Below are 17341 nucleotides of genomic sequence, written 5' to 3'. Positions count from 1 at the left end.
AGCTGTCATCATCAAGACAGCATGGTACTGGCACAAAAACAGACACATAGATCAATGGAACAGAATAGAGAGCCCAGAAATAGACGCTCAACTCTATGGTCAACTCATCTTCGACAAAGCAGGAAAGAATGTCCAATGGAAAAAAGACAGCCTCTTCAACAAATGGTGCTGGGAAAATTGGACAGCCACATGCAGAAAAATGAAATTGGACTATTTCCTTACACCACACACAAAATAGACTCAAAATGGATGAAGGACCTCAATGTGAGAAAGGAATCCATCAAAATCCTTGAGGAGAACACAGGCAGCAACCTCTTTGACCTCAACCACAGCAACTTCTTCCTAGGAACATCGCCAAAGACAACAGAAGCAAGGACAAAAATGAACTATTGGGATTTCATCAAGATCAAAAGCTTTTGCACAGCAAAGGAAACAGTTAACAAAACCAAAAGACAACTGACAGAATGGGAGAAGATATTTGCAAATGACATATTAGGTAAAGGGCTAGTATCCAAAATCTATAAAGAGCTTAGCAAACTTAACACCCAAAGAACAAATAATCCAATCAAGATGTGGGCAGAGGACATGAACAGACATTTCTGCAAAGAAGAAATCCGGATGGTCAACAGACACATGAAAAAATGCTCCACATCACTCAGCATCAGGGAAATACAAATCAAAACCACAATGAGATACCACCTCACACCAGTCAGAATAGCTAAAATTAACAAGTCAAGAAATGACAGATGCTGGCGAGGATGCGGAGAGAGGGGAACCCTCCTACACTGTTGGTGGGAATGCAAGCTGGTACAACCACTCTGGAAAACAGTGTGCAGGTTCCTCAAAAAACTGAAAATAGAGCTACCCTATGACTCAGTGATTGCACTACTGGGTATATATCCTAAATATACAAACGAGGTGCTCCAAAGGGGCACGTGCACCCGAATGTTTATAGCAGCAATGTCCACAATAGTCGAACTATGGAAAGAACCTAGATGTCCATCCAACAGATGAATGGATAAAGAAGAGGTGGTATATATATACAATGGAATACTATGCAGCCATCAAAAGAAATGAAATCTTGCCATTTGTGATGACGTGGATGGAACTAGAAGGTATTATGCTTAGTGAATTAAGTCAATCGGAGAAAGACAACTATCATATGACCTCCCTGATATGAGGAATTGGAGATGCAATTTTGGGGATTTGGGGGGTAGGAAAAGAAAAAATGAAAGAAGATGGGACTGGGAGGGAGACAAACCATAAAAGACTCAATCTCAAAAAAGAGACTGAGGTTTGCTGGGGGGAGGGGGGATGGGAGAGGGTGGTGAGGATATGGACATTGGGGAGGGTATGTGCTATGATGAGTGCTGTGAAATGTATAAACCTGGCAATTCACAGACCTGTACCCCTGGGGATAAAAATACATTATTGTTTATTTAAAAAATAAATTAAAAAAATTAAAAAAACATAAACAATTTAATAAAAATAAAAAAAAATAAAAGAAAGGAAAAGAGTATTAAAAATAACTACAGATGGGGCACCTGGGTGGCTCAGTCAGATAAGCATCTTTTTTTTTTCTTTAAATTGTGTTATGTTAGTCACCATACAGAGCATCTGGTTCTATAGCTCAGGTCATGATTTCAGGGTTGTGGGGTTGAGCCTCACTCTGGGTTCCATGCTCAGTGTAGAGGCCACTTGTCCCTGTCCTTCTGTTCCTCCCCTGCTCTCTCAAATAAATTAACAGAATCTTTAAAAATAAAAAAATAACTATAGTTATAATAGTTTACAGTTATAACAATTTGCTAATAGATACACAATATTCAAGTATGACATCAATAGCATTAATAAGAGAAGCAAAGGGTAGTTTTTTTATGGAATTGAAGTTAAACTGTTATCAGCTTAGAATATTGTTTTGTAACTATTGATATTTTAGTAAGCATCATGACAATCACAAAACATACTCCTACAGAACAAAAGATGAAGAAAAAGGAATCAAAGTATAGCACAACAACAAAATAACAAAGCAAAAGGAAGACAGCAAGAGAAGAAGAAAGAAACTATGAAAGAATGAGAAAACAATTAACAAAATGTAAATAGCAAATCCTTACCTACTAATAATAAAATAGGTTAAATTACTGCATTAAAAGACACAGAGTGGCCAAATAGATTAAAAAAAAAAAAAAAACAGGATATTACACTATGCTGCTTTCAAGAGTCTTACTTTAGTTTCAAGGATATCCACAGGCTAAAGGAGAAGGAATAGCAAAAGATAATTTATGCAAATGGCAGCAAAAGGAGACCAAGGGTGGCTATATACTTAGACAAAACAAATTTTCAGACAAAATCTGCCACAAGAAACCAATAAGATCACTACATAATGAAGAAGTCATTACATCAGAGTATATAGGAACTGTAATTGCATGTGCACCCAGTATTGAGAGACATTTATATATAAATCAGATATTAACATAACTGAAGGCTCTAACAGATAGGAATACAGTAATAGTAGAGGACCTCAATACCCCACTTTCAAAAATAAATAGATAATCCAAAAAGAACATCAATATGGAAACTGTGAACTTAAAAAACACCATAACCAATTACAGACTTAATGGACATTTATAGAACATTCCATCCAATGGTAACAGAATACACATTTTTTTCAAATGCACATGGGACATTCTTCAAGATAGATCACATGTTAGGCCAAAGAAAAGCCTTAATAAATTTAGGAAGACTGAAATCATATCAAGTATCTTTTCTGAACAAGGTGGCATATAACCAGGAATCAGTAACAGCAGGAACATTGGAAAATCCACAAACAAATGGAAACTAATCAGCACAGTCTTGAACCAATGAGTCAAAGAAGCAAAGTATCTTGAGACAAATGAAAATGGAGTCACATACCAAAACTTATAGAATATGGCAAAAGCAGTGCTAAGAGAGAAGTTTGTTACCATAAATGCTTACATCAAAACAGAAAACAACAAAACAAAACAAAAAAAACCCTCAAGTAAGTAACTAACTTTATACCTCAAGGCAGTAGAAAAACAACAAACTATGCCCGAAGTTATCAGAAGGAAGGAAATAAAGAACAGAGCAAAGTAAAGAAATAGAGAAAAAAAGGTAGTAAGACCAATGAAAAATAAAATTGTCATTTTGAAAAGTAAAAAAATAGACAAACCTTTAGCTACACAAACCAAAGATAAGAGAGAAGTCTCAAATAACAAAATTATAAAAGGGAGATAGTATAAATGGTACCACAGAAATACAAAGAAACATAAGAAACTACTGTAAACAATAATATGCCAACAAAGTGGATAATCCACAAAAAATGGATATATTCTAAGAAAGTTAACCGACCAAATCATGAAGAAACAGAAAATCAAAACCAACTAATTCTTAGTAAGGCTATTGAAGCAATAATCAAAAACTATCCCCTCCCCACAAAAAATCCAAACCAGATGGCTTCATGGATGAATTTTTCCCAACATTTAAAGAATTAACTCCAATCTTTCTCAAACTCAAAAAATAAAAAAGAAAGGAACATTTGCAAACTGATTTTTACAAAGTCAGCATCTTCTTTATTTCAAAGTCAGATAAGGACACCACAAGAATGAAAATTGCAGGCCAATATCCCCTGAGAACACAGATGCAAAATCTCTAAACAAATTCTTGGAAATCTAATTTAACAGCACATTAAAAGCACCATACACGATTTTCAAATAGCAATGGTTCTTGGGATGCAAGGATAGCTCAACATAAACAAATTGAATAATAGGATATACCACATTAACAGAATAAAGGACAAAATCATGTGATTATGTTGACAGATACAGAAAAAAAAAAAGCATTTTATAAACTTCAACATCATTTCAAGATATAACTCTCAGCAAATTAGGTATAGAAGGAATGTACCTCAACATAATTAAGGCCATAAAGAGAAGCCCTCAGATTACATCAGTGGTGAAAAACAGAAAGTGTTTCCTGTATTAGAAACAAGTCAATGTTATCCTCACTCACCATCTGTATTCGATATAATATAGGAATTTTTTACCAGAGAAATTAGGAACAAAAATGAATTAAAAAAAAAAAAGAAAAGACATACAAATAGGAAAGAGAGAAGTAAAATGGTCTCAATTATGCACATAATATGATCTTAAATATAGGAAACCCTAAAAATACAACCAAAAACTGTTATAACTAATAAATAAATTAAGTAAAACTGCAGGGTACAAAATCAGCTAACAGAAATCACTTGCATTTCTATGCACTAACAACAACTACTCAGAAATAAAATTAAGACTATAATTCGATTTATAATAGCACGTCTTATGCTACTGTGTGCATAATGGAAAATAATACCATTATGATAGCAATAAAATACCCAGGAATGAATTTAACTAAAAGAGGTGAAAATTCTGTATGCTGAAAATTAAAAGACATGGATGAAGGAAAGTGAAGAAGACACAAATAAAAGGAAAGATACCCTGTTTAGGATATCTGTACTACCCAAAGTAACTTACAGAATCAATATAATCTCTGTCAAATTGCAATATTATCTTGCATAGAAATAGAAAAAAAAAATACTAAATTCTGTATGGAGCCACAAAAGACCCCAAATAGCCAAAGCAATCTCAGAAGGAAGAACAAAGCTAGAGGCATCACACTATTTTTAAACTATATTAAGAACTATAGTAATCAAAATAGTATAGCACTGTCATAAAAACAGTATATTGTCCAATGGAACAGAATAGTGAGCCCAGAAATATATATATATATATATATATATATATATATATATATATTCAATTAATCTTTAACAAGGGCAGTAGGAGTAAATAATAAGAAAAGGACAACTTCTTCAATAAATGGTGTTGGACAAACAACATCCCACAGGCAAATGTATGAAATTGGATCCTTATCTTACACAAGAAACCAAATGTATCCTGGAATTACTTAAATGTAAGACCTGAAATTATAAAACTCCTATAGGAAAATGTAGGAAGACACTCGTTGACATTGTTTTTTGCAGTGAATTTTTAGATATATAATGCCAAAAACACAGATAGCAAAAGCAAAAAAAAAAAAAAAAGGAATGCATCAAACTGAAAAGCTGCCGTACATCAAAGAAAACAAGAAAATAAAAATTAACCTACACAATGACAGAAAACATTTACAAGCCATGTTTTCTGACAAGGAGTTAATAGTTAATATCCAAAATACATGAGGTATTTGTTCAACTTAACAGAAAATCACCAAACTGACAAACCAATTTAAAAAGGGTAAAGGATACTATGAACCACTTATGCCCACAAATATGGTAACTTAAACAAAATAGATCAATTCCTTAAAAGTTACAATCTGCCAAAACTCACACCAAAAGAAATAATTATGTGAATAGTTATGTGAATATTTAATTATGTGAATTAAACAAATCAAACTGATCTTTAATAACCTTCCCAAAGAGAAGGACCAGACCCAAATGGTTCACTGGTGAATTCTACAAAACATTTAAGACATTATAGCAATTCTCTATAATCTCTTTCAGGGAATAGATACAAACGGAATGATGCTGCTGCTGCTGTTGCTGCTTTTTAAGATTTATTTATTTATTTGAGAGGGAGAGAAAGCACACATGAGTACAAGTTGGGAAGGAGCAGAGGAAGGGGGAAAGAGAATTTCCAGCAGACTTCTTGCTGAGTATAGAGCCTGATGCCGGGATTGACATAGGGCTCCATGCAGGGCTCCATTCCACCACCCTTGAGATCATGACCTGAGGGGAAACCAAAAGTGGGACACTTAACTGACTGAACCACCCAGGTGCCCAGAGGGAATGCTTCTTAACTCATTCTATGAGGCCAGAATTACTCTATCAGCAAAACCAGACAAAGACTTCACAAGAAAACTACAGACCAGTACCTCTCCTGAATACGTATGCAAGAATCCTCAACTATATATTAACAACACAAATCCAACAATGTATGAAAAGGACTATTAACAAGAGCCAGTTTATCTGATGTATGCAAAGCTGGTTCAGCATTCCAATATCAATTCAGGTAATCCATCTCACAATAAGCTAAAACAGAAAAATCACATGATCATATCAATAGCCAGGGGAAAAAACATTTAACAAATCCAATGCCCATTTATGATAAAATTCTGAGTAAACTAGGAATAGACAGGGAAATTTCTCACTGTGATAAAGAATATCTACATTCCTTTTCAAGGTGATACTGGAAGTTACAGCTAATGCAAGACAAAAAAAAAAAAAAAAAAAGGAAAGAAAGAAAAAAGAGAAGAAAAGGTGTGCAAATTGGAAAGGAAGGAAAATAAAAACTCCTTGTTTGCAGATAACATTTTCTGATCATATGTATAGAAAATTCCAAGAACTGACAAAACAAACAAACAAATAAACAAACAAAAAAACCCTTCTGTAGTTAATAAGCAATTATAGCAAGTTGTGAGATACGTAGATAATATACAGTAGTCAACTGTTTTCCTATAGTGATTAAGTGGAATTTCAAATTGAAAACATAATTCACTTATATTAGCATCAAAAACAAAATGAAATGCTTAGGTATAAAACTATATAACTATAGGTATAAAACTATAAAATCAATGAAGTCAAAGAACTAAATAAACGGAGATATTTCATGTTCACATAAGATTCAATATTGTCCAGGTCTCTGATCTTTCCAACTTGATCTATAGATTCAATGTAATCCAAACCGAAATCCAAGTAAGTAATTTTTTGGACATCAACAAACTGTTTCTAAGGTTTATATGGAGAGGCAAAAGACCCAGAATAAATAACATAATATTGAAGTAGAAGAACAAAGTAGGGAAGATTGACACTCTCTGACTTGAAGACTTACTATAAAGCCATAATATTCAAAACAGTTTTATTGGTAAAAGAATAGACAAATAGATTAGATTAATGGAATAGATTAGAGAGCCCAGAAGCAGACCCACATAATATAGTGAACTGATCTTTGACAGGGAAGCAAAGCCAATAAAATGGAAGAGTCTTTTCAACAAATATTGCTGGAACAACTAGATAGTCACATGCTAAAAAAGTAAATCTAGACACAGACCTTATACTTGTCATAAAAATTAACTCAAAATGGATCACAGACCTAAATATAAAACATAAATCTATAAAATTCCTTGAAGACAACTTAGGGGAAAGACCAGATAATCCTGAGGATGATAATGAGCTTTTATATACAACATTGAAGGTACAATATATGAAGGAAATAACTGATAAGCTATTCTTCATTAAAATTAAAAACATTTGCCCTGCAAAAGATGAGGCCAAGAGAATTAAAAGACAAACCACAGACTGGGAGAAAACATTTGTAAAATACTTATCTGATAAAGAACTCTTATTCAAAATAAAGAACTCTTAAATTGAAACATTAAAAATGAACATGTTTAAAAAATGGGCCAAAGATCTGAATAGAGACCTTACCAAAGGAGATATAGAGATGACATTAAGCATATGCAAAGGTAGTCCACACCAAATGTCATTAGGGAAAAACAAGATAAAACAACAAGTTGGTATTGCACAGCTGTTAAAATGGCTAAAAGTCAGAACAATAAGAATGCCAAATGCTGTTGAGGATGTTGACAAAATGAATGGAATTATCATTCATTGCTGGTAGAAATGCAAAATGGTACAGCCACTCTGGAAAACAGTTCAGCGATTTCTTACAAAACTAACAGATTCTTATGACCCAGAAAACATATTCCTTTCTATTTACCCACAGGAATTGAAAACTATGTCCTTAAAAAAACTTGCACATGGATGTTCCTAGCTGCTTTATTTGTGATTTCCAAAACTTGGAAGCAACCAAAATGTCTTTCTGTAGGATAAATAAATTGTGGTACTTCCATATAATGGAATGTTACTCACTGTTAAATGAACTATCAAGTCACGAAAAGACATGGAGGAAACTTAAATGCATATCACTAAGTGATAGAAGCCAATGTGAAAAATGCTACATACTGTATGATTCCAACCATATGACATTCTATGAAAGAAAAAACCATGGAGACAGTAAAAAAAAAAAAAAAAAGTGTTTTCCAGGGCTTGAGATTTGGGGGGGGGGGTGTGGAAATAGGCAGAACAGTGAAGATAGTGTGCATCATACCATAATTACTAATACACAAGCCAAAGAGTGGACCATTATGTAAACTATTCCTTGGATGGTTATGATGTGTCAATGTGGATTCATCAATTACAAGAATGTATCAGTCTACTACAGAGTGTTGAGGAAGGCTATGTGTGTAGGGGACAGAGAGTATATGGGAAGCATCTGTACCTTTCTTTTATACTTGTTGTGAACACAAAATTGCTCTAAAATTACCTAAATTTTAAAAATGGACAAAAGACCTTCATAGATATTTCTTCTAAAGAATATATTCAAAAAGCAAATAGATACATGAAAAGATGTTTAATATCACTAATCATGAGAAAAATGTCAATCAATACTACAATGAGATATCACTTCACATCTTTTAGAATGACTATTATCAAAACGAATATTGGCAAGGGTGTAGAGAAAAGGGAATCCTTGGACATTGTTGATGGGTAGGTAAACTGGTGCAGCTATTACAGAAGGCTGTATGAAGTTTCCTCAAGAAATTAAAAATAGAATTACCATATGATTCAGGAATCTCACTTATGAGCATATATCCAAAGGAACTGAAATCAGTATTTCAAAAGATATCTAGCCTCTCACATTCACTGTAGCACTATCCATAATAGCCAAGATATGGAAACAACCTAAGTATCCAGCAGTGGGTGAATGGAAAAAGAAAATGTGGTACAATGGAGTATCATTTTGCCATATAAAAGAAGAAAATCCTGCCATTTGCAGTAATATAGATTAACCTGGTGGACATAATTCTAAGGGGGGAAAAAAAACAGACTACAAAGATAAATCCAGTACGACCTCATTTCTATGTAGACATTAAAAAAACTAAATCCATAGAAGCAGAATATAACAGTGATTGAGTGATTTTTCAAGTGCTGAGGGGTAGGAGAAGTGGGATGTTTTTCAAAGGGTATAAACTTTCATTTACAAGATGAATAAATTCTGAGGACCTACTCTTCGGTATGGTGATTGTATTTCATAATACTGTTCAGTATACCTGAAATTTACTAAAAGAGTAGATCATAAGTGTCCTCACACATACAAAAATATTAACTATGAAGTAACAGATTTGCTAATATATTTGGTTGTGGTAATCTTCTCACAATGTGTATGTATATATCTAAATCATCACATTGCACATCTTAATATAGATACAATTTTGTTTGTCAATTATACTTCAATAAAGCTGGAGAAAAAATAATGGAAAGAAAGAATACAGATAATGAATTTGTCCCTGAGAACTAAATAGATGTAGTGAAAGTTTGTAGGTCAATACTAGAGCAATGAAGATACCCGGAACCATCCAACAACGGTTCAGACTTGGACCAATGTCCAAGAGATTAGTGCAACTTCATTAAGATCAGGTTGATTATCAAAGTCTCCACAGAGCTAGAAGTGAACTGACGTGAAAAATGCCTTTCTAGTTACACATGGAAGGTGACTTCCATCAGGATATGTTTCATTTTGTTTTACTATAGCAAAGTAATATACAAAGTGAAAACCTTAACCATGGAAAAAAATAATAGAGGCCCATTTAAGACTATAAAAATAATAAAAGCAATCCAACTTGGAGATTAAAAAAATGATGATGATCTCTACTTGGTCACATTAATAAAAGCTTTTCAGAAAGAAAAACTCCCAAATTTCAGTACCTTAATACAATGTAAGATGATTACAACCTAGTACCTAGTACCTAATACCTAGTACTAGTTTAGCTGTCTCCCAGGGCTGTGATCTAATGATAGGTCCTCTGCAAATGGGAAGAGAGAACTGAGAAGACACACCTCCCTCCATTGGTGCTAATCGGTCTCATGTCCCTGCTGACAGGCAGGACGGAGGAGGAAAATAGGTTTTTATTAGACATCTACACATTAAGACTGAGATCATACTGCAAATTTTATTATTATGGTGTCTAAAAAATACTTACTCTTCTGAAGATATGCTAAAATGAACCATAGCACTCATGTCTTTTCCAGAATAGAGCAGCAAAAATTTTTAAGGTGCCTACCCCATACCGTAGTCAACATTATGAGGATTACAGAATATACAGGATTGAATGCTGAATTAATAATGCTGCATTATCATTAATAAATGAAATAGTAATAGACCAAGATATATGCAATTCCAAACTCTGGAATCAGGGCAAAAATTCACTAAGTAAGTTACTATGGATGGCATCTTGCAGAACTTCATCATGAACAGGGTGTAGCTAGGCACAGAAAAAGGAGAAAGAAATTCCAACATGGGAGACAGACAAAAACCATGAATCATAGTTCAGTGCTTCGAAAAATCACCATTATTAATCATAATTCAAATCTTTTATGAGGGTTTTATATATGACACTCTTTATAAATGACAGAAGGCTTTTAGCCAATTGGTGATAAAACCGAATTAATTAAAATTTACACTATCTCACAGAGTATTATAAACAGTGTGCTTTACTCATCTATTTTGAAAAAAAAAATTTGGTATAATTGGTGCAATTTTATCATTTTATCCCATGAGGATAAAGACTGTTTTACTATGGCACAGTATTTATTTTAACTGCTTTCCACTTTTTCTATCCATTTGGTTTAACATTTAGAAAGAACTTGATGATATCAAAGAAAACCATAGCACAAATCACAACTGTCAACTCTTACAGTTTTAGGCTTTAACTGACTAAGATGAATTACTTCATCATTGAATAAATCATTACTAATCATAATTTGTGTATGTTCTTGGACTGCACAATTGAGACTGGCGGCACTACAGCCTGCCCAGAAATAATTGCTATAAATGTGCCAGATGTTGTAAAAATCTGGACACATTTGTGATAAAGCCGAATGGTGCAAATTTGGTGTGAAGCTAGAAGTGTATGATTTAAGGGTGTAATCTATATTTCTGACACTATAGGTCAAAGAAATATAGTAAGTATAGAGAGCCTTTATTAATATTGTAAAAGGTTATTTCCCTCTGCACTAAAGACCATTTTTTTTTTCTTTTATGTCTTGATCCTAATAGATCTGAGCCTGGCTATAAATTTCTATGCTCCCACAAAGGGCATCAGTCTGTGGAAAAATAAGAAACCAAGGTTTAAATTAGAACACTGTTCTTTTTATTTCAGGTATTAACAGGGGCCTCTTCCTTGTTATACACAAAAATGCATCATAAAATAGAATGTTTCTACTCTTTAAGAGTACTAAGACCATTAGGACAGAAATCATATGTTAGGAGCAGAAAACAAAACCAAACAAACTCCTTAGCACTTTCTGATTCATGTAGAATTAAGCCACATATCCGTACATTAAATAATAAGCAAACATTACTTAGAGGTTATGGGTATCAATATTTCCATTTTCTGTGCATTGTTATGGTAATAAAACCTTTTAGTCAAGGAAAATATGAAGCCATAAAACTTAATGCTCTATTTGAGGAGCAATTACTGCAAATTATAAGCAACTGGGTTGTACAAAACTGCCATGAATAAAATTTTAAAGTATAATAATAATATACTATAAGCATTTATACAGCTGATACTATCCATTTATTTTAAGTGTCAGTCTTTCTAAAGATAATTATATATACATATATATAAAGCTGGAATAATTACTATGTTGATTACTTAGAAGGAGAGGCTTCACATGGATTTCATATTAAAGAATTTTGAATAGAATTCTGATATTAAATATCACATATGCTATTCCATCTCATTTAATGCAATAGATAATTTGTGGCATGCTTCATAGTAATACTTGTGTTTATTTGTGTGTATACATGCATGTATGTGTGTTTGTTATATGTGTAAAATTTTGCTACCTGGACAACTGTTTTTACTGTAGGTTTTGACGAAATGTTGAAGACATTTTGTAGAACTTTAAGAATTTTACTGATGGTATTTTCCAAATCAAAATCAATTTGCTTTGAAATATACCAAATGACTAGAATTTAGTATTTCTATCAAATAAAGTTTATAAAGTAAACTTCAAAGGGTGTTTTCCTATGTATGCTTTTACCAAGCCATAAAATACTGAAAGTAATATGTAACCAAGCATGTATTTGTATTGTACATAAATTAGTTATACACCATAAATAATTATTAATGCCGACTTTTTATTAAAATCATTTCCTAAATCTGTATAATGCTGGTTCAGTAATTTGAGTATATTTATGTTTCATCATCAAATAATTATTTTCTTGCTATTGTTAATAAGCATAACAATATTAATACACCAACTCACTTGAATATCACTGAAAAAATTTAATTATGTATTTAGAATCTCCTTATACCTGATATGTTTGTTTTCCCATTAGTCTTTTTTTTTAACCTTTTTTTTTTTAAGATTTTATTTATTTATTTGACAGAGAGAGAAATCACAAGTAGGCAGAGAGGCAGGCAGAGAGTGAGAGGGAAGCAGGCTCCCTGTTGAGCAGAGAGCCTGATATGGGGCTTGATCCCAGGACCTTGAGACCATGACCTGAGCCAAAGGCAGAGGCTTAACCCACTGAGCCACCCAGGTGCCCCTTCTTTTTAACTTTTTAAAGATTTTATTTATTTATTTATTTGAGAAAGAACATGAGCATGAGCAGGGGAAGAAGCAGAGGGAGAGGGAGAAGCAGACTCCTGGCTGAGCAGAAGGCCAGGTCTGGAGCTCCATCCCAGGATGCTGGGATCAGGACCTAAGTGGAAGGCAGATGCTTAACCAACTGAGCCAGCTAGATGCCCCACCTGTTAGTCTTTTTTTAAAGGTATTTTCTCTTTTCACCTATTCATATGGAGTATTTGGGATGATGTGCAGTTAACAATGAGGTATTTTCCCTAGTTATTATTAGTTTATTTAATAATCTTTCACAGCACAGGAATAAGAAATTCTTCACAATAGGGAAATTTTAAAACATGTATTTAAATAAATGTACAATGAATCATTTTAAACATCTAGACAATTCTATAGAGTTTTTGATATTTGGAATATATCTTTGTTGATCACATGCATGTATGAATGCAATCCAAAAACATAACATAGACATATTATATGCAATTGAATGCCAGCTTTACACATTTGTCCCTAGCTTGTCTGAGCTATATCATGTCCATTGCAGCTGCTAAAAGGGTAGGACTAAGTTATAATATTTGTATAACTTGACCAACTGGCAAATATTGATTGGCTCAAAGATGGGTACCAGTTCACCTAACTGGCTGGTCAGTCAGTGGATTTCAGTTAACAATGAAAATAAGAGAAATAAGGTCTGCACTTAGGCAGTATTATCTCTGAGGTGAATTATGTATTGGAGTGGGCTAAGAATCGGGGCCACAGTAACCCCAACACATAAGCTAGCCAACATGGTGTTGCTGGAGAAACTATTTGTAAGCACATTAAACTTTTTATTCAGTGGGAAGACAAAGACACACATGAAAGGAGCTCACACACCCCCGGGCACACACAAAGAAAAATTAAAGCATGCAATCATTATGAGAGAACCAGGGAAGACACTTCAGTTGTTGAATTTTGTATTCCAATTTCAGCCTCCAGGAGGTAAGCTTTCCTTTCTTTTTGTTTGCAAATGGATATCTAAGGAATAGAATTTTGTGTTTTCAATTGCTATCCTTTTACTGTATGCTACTTTAATAGTTTTCTTTAAGTTGCAATCACAAGCTGACATAGGAGGGAAAAAAGAGGATAGACAGATGACAGATAGATGATAGATAGATAGAAAACAAAACTATGTAATTGTTTTTAAGATTGCTTTCTATTAAGTTGAAATTTTTAAATGGTAAGTTCAAAAAAAAATAAAATAAAATAAAAAATAACCAGCCGGGCGCCTGGGTGGCTCAGTGGGTTACGCCGCTGACTTCGGCTCAGGTCATGATCTCAGGGTCCTGGGATCGAGTCCCGCATCGGGCTCTCTGCTTGGCAGGGAGCCTGCTTCCCTTCCTCTCTCTCTGCCTGCCTCTCTGCCTACTTGTGATCTCTCTCTGTCAAATAAATACATAAAATCTTTAAAAAAAAGTTTAAAAATAAAATAAAATAAAAAATAACCAGCCAAAAGCCCATGACTGGAAAGTATAGATACTGGCTTCCCTGAGATGGGGTTTTGTTTTGGTTTGTTTGGGGTCGATGGGGTGAGTTCCAGAGCTGATGATCAAGAAAGAATTCTTGAGTTGCCTTTGGTGCAAAATGGTGGTTGGTTGGTTTGTTTGTTTAATTTTCTTAAAGATATTATTTATTTATTTGGCAGAGAAAAAGAGACAGAGCACAAGTAGGTAGAGCAAGTAGGCAGAGAGAGAGGGAGAAGCAGGCACCCCACTAAGTGGAGAACCTGATGCCTGGCTTAATCCCAGGCCGCTGGGCTCCTGACCAGAGTGGAAGGCAGACACTTAACCAACTGAGCTACTGAGAGGGTATTAAAGCCTGGCAACAGGACTGGTGGGCAGAAAGAGCTGCTGCCCTGGGGTCTTAAGGAGTGGTGATTATATACTTGGGAGTTGGGGGAAGTAAGGAAAAGGGAGTGTTCAAAAGAGCTTTTATATACTGAAGAGGACCTACAAGATAATGGAGACCTTGCCAATGTCAGGTTAGGGTTGTTTACCCCTCTAGCAATGCATTAACATTAAAACAGGTAAGAGATTTCCTGGAAGAATGTCATACATATCCTACCCAGAAGTTGGGGAGGGAAGGGGAGGTTGCTGGTGTCAGCTTAAGCTTTGTTTTCAGCTACCACTCCACTCCCTCATCACTTTTCTATAAGCCTATGGTCCTGTTCCCTGAACACTCCTCCACAAAGGGATTCACTCTCAGACAACCTCCTTCAGCATATCTGATGAGATGTGGGTTAGCCCTTGAGACGACTGATTCTTTCTTCATCAGTGTTTTTTTCTGGACTAAGTTTCCCATTCAGAACTCCCAATTTCATCTAATATATGTGGCAGATTTCATATGCTAATAATTAAAGAGAATAAGAAAAGAAAATGAGCAGAAAACCAAAAGAGAGTAATCCAGGTGAGAGAAGGGAATAGGGATCAAGAGGGGCCAAGACCCGAGAAAAGGAGCAAGGGGGAATATCAGAACATCACGGGAGAGCAGCAGCAGTTTCCCCAACCACTTCTTTTACAGCCTGAACAGTAAGTGCCATATTTTAGAATCAATCTCCATAGCAACTGGGCCTTTATTCATCAAGTACCTTTATTCTAAAAGGTTCTGTGCCCAAACCCATTGGATGAACTCTACTGAGAAGAAGCAACCCTTGATACTCCTTCCCTGAAGGCTTCATTCTGTTACTGAAGTTTTTTTTTGTTTGTTTTTGCTTTTTAATCATTTATCTTTTTAACCAGGCCAGGTTCCTTATTTTTTCTCACATCTTCAGGAAAACAGTAGAGTTTAGTTATTGAGAGACCATGTCGAGAATGATTCTATTTTAACTATGAAATGATCATAGTTTATTTTCCATTAAGATTGTCAAACATATCTTTTATATTACTGTGTAAAGTATGTGGGATTGGCTTTTATGAAAATATACTGTAAGTTTATGACTATTAATAAAAGCTTTTAACACTGAACCTGTGCATAACTCTTCCATACTATTCGCTTAGGTAGAGCATATGACCAAAAATCCACAAATTAAGTAAACATAAATTGAAACCTAAACAAAACTAACTTCTGACGGCCTACTCTGTCTATAGAAAAGAGAATCTCTCAGGTTCCCATTTCTTTTAATGTTTCCTAAATTCTCCTTGTACACAGGCCCTTATTTATCCCTAAAGCAACTCTGTATGTTTTATTGGGCACAGACTAGTACTTTAATTGTCCATGTTTCCTAGTGTACCAGGTCATACATTATTACTTTGTAGAGCTAAAAGATTTCACACATGAGTATCACATTTTAGTCTCTCTTTCTCTCTCTCTCTCTCTTTTCTTTTTTTTTCCCCCACCTCAGGCTGTCAGAATGATACAGATGATCAGTAGGTTTCCTTACTTAAGGACACCAAACCATATTGGGCACTTCAGTCCCAATATTTTCTGTTATATGGGGACAATTGGAAAATTAATTACTAAATTGGGCACTATGAACATTAAGAAGGAATAAAAGAGTAAATTAGGTACTTACCAAGTATAGGTAAATATTCATTTAATGCTTACTAATATGGTAGGTATTCAATTAATGGTAGATGTTGCCAATTTCAGATTTTGTTTTGATACACAGTATCTGGGTCAGTAAAATGGAACACAGAATGGAATCCAGGAATACATTTAGTTAGCAACACCTGAGTCAAGCTATGACTAAATCATAATCTACTTCTTCTAGGTGACTTCAATACCTGGTTAATCATTTGCATTCTTTTCTTTTTTTAAAAAAAGATTTTATTTATTTATTTGACAGTTAGAGATCACAAGTAGGAGCAGAGAGCCTGACGCCGGGCTCAATCCCAGGACCCTATGATCATGACCTGAGCCGAAGGCAGAGGCTTCAACCCACTGAGCCACCCAGGTGCCCCAATCATTTGCATTCTTAAATTACCTTTAAGCCCCTAGAGTTAAGATTATCACCTTCTGGGGGCGCCTGGGTGGCTCAGTGGTTAAGCTGCTGCCTTCGGCTCAGGTTATGATCTTGGGGTCCTGGGATCGAGCCCCGCATCGGGCTCTCTGCTCAGTAGGGAGCCTGCTTCCTCCTCTCTCTCTGCCTGCCTCTCTGCCTGCTTGTGATCTCTCTCTGTCAAATAAATAAATAAAATCTTAAAAAAAAAAAAAAAAAAAAAAAAAGATTTTCACCTTCTGTTAGAACAATGAATGATCCATTGCTCACTCTTGATGCTATTTCCCTAATGCTGGTTAAAGCCTGCCACATCATCCTATGTTTCAGCCAATAAGCTGGAATCTTAGATTCTTCCTTGTTCTAGCCCTATGAACACAGAAGCCCCTAGAAGTTTGCACAGGTTCTCCATTATCTACCTCAAGAGATCTAGTGAACATTGAAAGGACTTGTTTCTTCCATTTCAAGTAATTATTTAATTTCTGTTGTCTAGAGATGCAAATGTCAAAGAGAAGTAAAGATAGTAAATCTGAAATGTGCTAAGCTATCCTGAAAGCCGCTAACACAGCATGGCCAGTTTTCTATCAATCTATCATCTTGACATTACAGCACTTATTAGTTATTAGCCCAAGGAGACATGCATTTAAATCTGAAAGATCATAATCGAGGAA

This window comes from Mustela lutreola, chromosome 16 (genome assembly GCF_030435805.1).
Source record: "Mustela lutreola isolate mMusLut2 chromosome 16, mMusLut2.pri, whole genome shotgun sequence".
Lineage (NCBI taxonomy): Eukaryota > Metazoa > Chordata > Mammalia > Carnivora > Mustelidae > Mustela > Mustela lutreola.
The sequence above is the reverse complement of the archived record's forward strand: the minus strand, read 5'-3'. Positions refer to the sequence as shown.